The 6,502-nt window shown below is 41.5% G+C and overlaps 1 non-coding gene across 1 annotated transcript; it reads right to left on the bottom strand.

Moving 5' to 3' along the window:
• Positions 1-5,776: 5,776 nt before the first annotated feature.
• Positions 5,777-5,905, bottom strand: LOC120103330 (small nucleolar RNA SNORA17). The gene has a single exon (XR_005505396.1). It is a non-coding gene; the product is annotated as a small nucleolar RNA SNORA17 (small nucleolar RNA).
• Between the last annotated feature and the right edge of the window lie 597 nt (positions 5,906-6,502).

Below are 6,502 nucleotides of genomic sequence, written 5' to 3'. Positions count from 1 at the left end.
CATGGTGAAGTAGTACATTTCACACTTAAATTGAAGCCTTATAAGTATATCACAACTATAAATACTGAAATTATATAAAATAGGCTTTTCATAAAGTACAGTATTGTGATAAATGACTGCCACAGATAGTCAAAAAAACTCATTTCAAAGTTTAGTTTCCATTTCTACATGTATTTGCCATGTTCAATTTATGTATAAATGTGCTATGCTATTAGTAATAAAGATGGGACTTCAGTCGACTTCACAGAATATGAATATTCACCCTGAAGAAATATAAAATTTCTGTGCATATAGTGAGAACATTATATATTCTTTAAGTGTTATTCAATCATTCTTATCACCTTTCAACAATCTGCTAAGTAAATTGGGTACATCAATAACTATTTGCATGCCAGTATATCATCATGGCTTGTATAACCCAAGGAACTGAGTCAGATCTTCCAGGAGATGGTTTCTTATTATGATATGATCAGAAACAAGGGATAATGACTATAGAAAACATTAAAGGGGATTAATCAGTGTGAGCTTTCAGATAATAACCATGACACGATGAACTTAGTATTTGAGGACTCTAAATTATTTTTACCTAAATTATCTCCACTCCTAGGATCAGTTCTCAGTCAGTGGGCAATTCCTTACCTTTTTTGGGCTCTGAAATTCTCTGATTCCCTTAAGGGGATAACAGTTGAAATATAATTTTTAAAAAGAATCCAATAAAAATTAACCATTTTAAATAAGGTAAAAAAAGATTTAAACTTTACAAATTGTTATTTACAGATGATTCTATTGTAAGCAAAACTATTTTTGCTAAAAGTCACACTATTAACTAGGAAGATAAAGGATGAAATTGAGTATATAGATTAATAAGCGATTCCTTACCTACTAGAAGCAAAGGCCTGAGATCAATACCCAGAAGAGCGAAGAGAGAAATGAGAGTGACGTGAAAGAATAGAAAGGAGAGGAAACAATGGAAATAAAATAAACTTGTCTGGAAATAAGAGGAGCGAGCACTTTGAAATGGTCAGATGAGAATTCTTTCCCAGCCTTTCTTGGCTTTCTTTTTGCTCTGTGAAACATACACAGCATCTAATCTGATAGGATATTACTTCTCATTGCCTCAGCAAAACTATTTTTGAATCTACAAAGCTTTTGCCATCATCTTATTCAGGGAAATCTATCACAGTTTTGCAAATCACTCAAATTTCACAGGAAATTATAATGCTGAAAATGATCACATGGGGCTCCATATTTGCTTTGGTCTCATTCTGTTCTTAGCTGTTGGAATATATTGCAGGTGTTTAAACCTAAAAGGACTGGAAAAATTTGGCTCCTATTGTCACTTCACTTCAAAAATTTTGGCTCCTATTGTCATTTCCCTTCAAAAGTAATCAAACTTGTGCTCATCATAGGATTTCATTTGATATACACTTTGCAGAGTTATAATGCATTAGGATAGTTGTATTTTCAGATATTTAAAATATTAGCCTTTTTATACCCACTGATGTTCTGCTTTGAGATTGAAAAAAATCACCAGGTTTCTATAGAGGATATATATGTGTGTGTGTGTGTGTATGTATATATATATGTATATATGTGTGTGTATGTATGTTTATGTATATATGTTTATGTATATATGTTTATGTATATATGTTTATGTATATATGTGTATACGTATGTATATGATGTCTGTGTATATGTATGTATATGATGTATGTGTATATATGTGTGTGCCATGTGTGTTAGAGATCAATGTTCAAAAGATTGATGAACTTGAGATATAAAACAGTTTTATTTTTTATTTTTGTTTTTTATTAATCATTCCATTTGTTTACATCTTAAATGATATATCACTTACCTCCCAGGGTTACCCTTCCACAAACCCCCATCCCACATCTGCTCTCTCCTCCCTCCCCTTTGTCTCTATGAGAGTGTTCCCTCTCACCCTTTCCTGTCCCACCCCTCCAATATCTCCCATACGCTGGGGCGTCAAACCTCCACAGGAGCAAGGTCCTCCCCTCCCATTGATGGCAGACAAAGACATCCTCTGCTACTTATGTATCAGGAGTCATGGATGCCTCCCTGTACACTCCATGGTTGGTGGTCTAGTCCCTGGGAGCATTGGGTGGTCAGGCCAGCCAATGATTTTGTTCTTCTTATGGGGTTGCAATCCCCCTCTGCTCCTCCAGTCCTTCTGTCAGCTCTCCCACTGGCGTCCCTGAGCTCAGTCTGATGGATGGCTCCAAGTATCCACATCTGCATCGGTCAGATGCTGGCAGAACCTCCCAGGGAATAGACATACTAAGTTCCTGTCTGCAAGCTCCTCTTGGCAATGGCAGCAATGACAGGGTTTCATGACTGCAGACAGGACGGATCCCCAGGTGGATCAATCCATGGATGGCCATTCCTTCAGTCTCTGCTCCATTTATTTGTCCCTGTTCTTCCCTTGGACAGGGAGGAACATTTCTGGATTAAAAACTTTGAGATGGGTTGGTGGCCCCCTCAACCGAGGACCATGCCTGTCTACTGGAGGTGGTGTCCGTCACAGGTTCTTTCTCCCCCTCCTTGCACAGTTGGGTTAAAGTCATCCCAGTTGGGTTCTGGAAGCCTCTGTTTCCCTGGTGTCTGGACCCTCCAGTTGTTATTCCCAGTTCCTCATCCCCCACTGCTACATATATTTATTCGATTGTTTGACCCTCTGTACTTCTCTCTGGTCCCCTCCAGATACCTGATACTTTGACCCCCACCTCCACACACACCTTGTTTCATTTTTATTATGAAACAACGACTATATTTTCTACAATTTTAAATGTAACCTGAGATTTACATTTGAAAATATAAATTAATTGTTGCTGTTATTTTTTTGTGATTGTAATTTCATTACTTTTCTCCCTTCCCCTACTCCCTCCAAACTGTCCAATACATCTCTTCTCACTGTCTTTTTTTCCTGAGATTTATTGCATGCACATATGTTCTGATATATACATACATATTCCTAAATACAACCTGTTGAGTCCATATAATGTTACTTATATGTGTGTTTCCAGAGCTGAGCCTGTGGCACTGGACAACAAATTGGATAGCTCTCCCATGGGGAAGAATACTTCTCCTGTTCCCAGTTTTCATCAGTTGCCTAAGAGGTGGAAGGTGGAGGAACAGAAATAGTGTTTGCCTATCCTAAGAAAGAATTCAAGACATCAGAGGAGAGAAAGTATGGAAATACCCAAAACCAATAAAATAGTTATGAAAATGTAAATATCATAGAGAAGCAGAAAGCACCTTAGAAAGAGGTCCTAAACCTCTCACCATCTTTTGCCTTGAGAGGGGAAATGAAAATTCAGTAAGGAAGTGCAGGTGATGGGCCTTGACTGCCATTAACCACTATATCCACTAATTTAATCCCAGACAAACCCGTGGGTTATACAAAATAACTTTCCAAATATGACTTTTATTCTACAAGTTTACAATATTACCAAAATGAGAGAGGGAATGGGGATGATTAGAGGATGCAGGGGAACCATCACTAGGAAATGGAGGAGCAGACTAAAACTTCAATGCAGTTCAGGGACTTGGTCAGAGGGAGACTCCCCATCCGGGCATCTGTAAAGAAAATATTCAGTCCATTATCTATGGAATGGACATTGGTTGCAGCCAGCCATGATCAGGATAATTGTCTTGTCATTTGGAACTGAATATCTCTTGGAAACAGAAAACATGGCAGGGTTATACAAGCTCAACTGTGGCTTCCAAGGCATTGACTGGGGAGACAGCTACAAACGACAGGGGCTGGAGCTTCCATTGAAGACGATATGGATATTGCTGCTCTGCATGCTGACAGTGCATTCCTAGACTCAACAGACACATAACTACAGGTCAACCAAGAGCAATTGTTAGTTTTTTAAAAAAATAGTTTTCTTACTATTCTAATATTTTTGCTTTATTAATTTTTACAAAATGTTTTATTGGTTCTTTGTGAATTTCACATCTTGAACCCCAATTCTACTCATCCATCCATCCTGTAATAGTCACCCTTTGACCCTCGCAATTTCTACCTACAAAAGAGGAAAAAAAACTCATCGTGGAAACTATAGTGACTCACAATGTGTCCCACAGTATGTTTACACTTCTGTCCACAATTCTTTGCTTGCAAATGTTCATTGGTCTGGTATAAAACCTTTGGCTTCTGCTACTCTATAAACACTGGAACTTCACTGGGACCCTCTCAGATAGCTTGCTGATGGTCTATATCATGGAGATCCTGTGGCTCTGGGTCTGTAGGGACCTGTCATTTGGAACTGAATTTCTCTTGGAAACAGAAAACATGGCAGGGTCATACAAGCTCAACTGTGGCTTCCAAGGCATTGACTGGGGAGACAGCTACAAAAGACAGGGGCTGGAGTTTCCATTGAAAATGATATGGGTATTGCACTCCTGCATCACTTGGGTAGATGTTGTGGTGGGTCAAATCAAGGTCCTGGATCTGAGCCAAAGAAGTATCTGAGATGGTCAGTCCTCTGGCTCTCTACTTCTCTGACCTCGTGAACAGCTCACTACCAACCCTCAAAAACAGAGCCAGCTCTATCTTGCTGGCCAGTCAAAGTGCAGGGCATGCCCTCCTGAATGTTGCTGCCATTGAGGGTCATGGCCAGTTTTACTATTTTCATGACCCCAGGAACAGCTCCCCACTTGCCGTAGGTAGCAAGGGACAAATCCAGGGAGGAAGGCAACTCTCCTTCATCAGAGCCACTACACAGCAGTCAAGAGGCAGGGCTGTCTCTCCTAAGCTCCCACCCCTTAGGAGCCACCTTAATAGAAATTCTTAACTATCAGGGCCAGTTATTCTGCCCAGGAGAGGTTCTGGGCCCTCTTTCCCTATGCTGCAGCAGGTGAGGAGCAAAGTCAGCTATCCTGCTTTCATAGACTCAACGGGGGTAGCTCTTCTGCCTGAGGTAGATGGAAAGGGACAAACATGGGCTAAGGCAGCTTTCCCTCATCCACACTGTGTCAAGGCTGACAAGTTACAGGACCAGCTAGCTCTCTTATGCTTGCACCCTCAAGGTGGCTCACTCATACCCCTACCATCAGGGTCAATTCTACTTATTGTGTTACCCAGGTAAGGTGGAAGAGTCAGCTTGTCTATGTTTGTATACTTTAGGCTAGCTCAACTACAACTTTTATAATGTTCAGGCCTACTCTCCAGAATCCTACTCTAGGCTAGGGGTGGGAGGGTGAGATGGGTTAGTTCTCCTGTTCCTGTGGCCCCAGGGCCAAAGCTCCCAAGATGCCCAAGAGAAAGGATGGGCCAGTTCTGCAAAGTCCTCAAACATCAACACGTCCCTGAGTTGCAGCCAGGACCAGGAGTGTCCCCCTAGCCTTTGGTGATAATGGACTCTTATTGCTATAAAGCCAGAGACCTAGTGGCAACACAGATTAGGACACTATCATGGTCCCAGGTGACATAATAGCTATTCATATCAGGATGTTTCTTACTACTTATGAGTCTCCAGTTCTGTCTCTTTTTATTTTGCCTGCATTTTCTTTCTATTCCATTTCTCCACCACTTACGCCTATTAGTGTTCTCCAGGGACTCTGCATGTCTGGGGTCATCTCAGGAGTGGTCTAATAATTACTATACTTGCTCTGCTATGGTTGGGGTCATCTTGAGCCTCAATTGCTCCACAGGTCTGTGTGATCCAGGCTGATCTTAATCTCAGGTGTGCTCCCTGTCTGGGCCCATAGCATGGATCTAGTGATCATCTTGGGCTCACTTTCTTCGGAGAATATTAGGGTACCCATTCTGATGTTCATAAGTAAGATCAATGGGCATATATGTAGCTTTTCTCCTCTTGGCCACCTACCGAAGTACATGTGACACAACAGTCACACCTGCAATGCCTCTAAAGGCAGAGTTTTCTAATTTACTATTCTATTTTTTTCTCCATCTTTATAAAATTGGTTATTTCTTATTTACATTTCAATTGTTATTCCCTTTCCTGGTTTCCAGACCAATATCCCCCTAACTCATCCCCTCCCCTTCTATATGGGTGTTCCCCTCCCCATCCTCCCCTCATTACCGCTCTCCCTCCAACAATCTTGTTCACTGGGGGCTCAGTCTTGGCAGGACCAAGGGCTTCCCCTTCCACTGGTACTCCTTTTTTAAAAATTTATTTAATACTTAATAGTAATTCTTTGGTTTCCGGGCAAACATCCCCCTCCCCCCTCCCCTTCCTTATGGGTGTTCCCCTCCCAACCCTCCCCCCATTGCCGCCCTCCCCCCAACAGTCTAGTTCACTGGGGGTTCAGTCTTAGCAGGACCCAGGGCTTCCCCTTCCACTGGTGCTCTTACTAGGATATTCATTGCTACCTATGGGGTCAGAGTCCAGGGTCAGTCCATGTATAGTCTTTAGGTAGTGGCTTAGTCCCTGGAAGCTCTGGTTGCTTGACGTTGTTGTACTTTTGGGGTCTCGAGCACCTTCAAGTTCTTCCAGTTCTTTCTCTGATTCCT

Source organism: Rattus norvegicus, chromosome 5 (genome assembly GCF_036323735.1).
Source record: "Rattus norvegicus strain BN/NHsdMcwi chromosome 5, GRCr8, whole genome shotgun sequence".
Lineage (NCBI taxonomy): Eukaryota > Metazoa > Chordata > Mammalia > Rodentia > Muridae > Rattus > Rattus norvegicus.
This window is presented reverse-complemented; position numbering and strand designations above follow the sequence as displayed.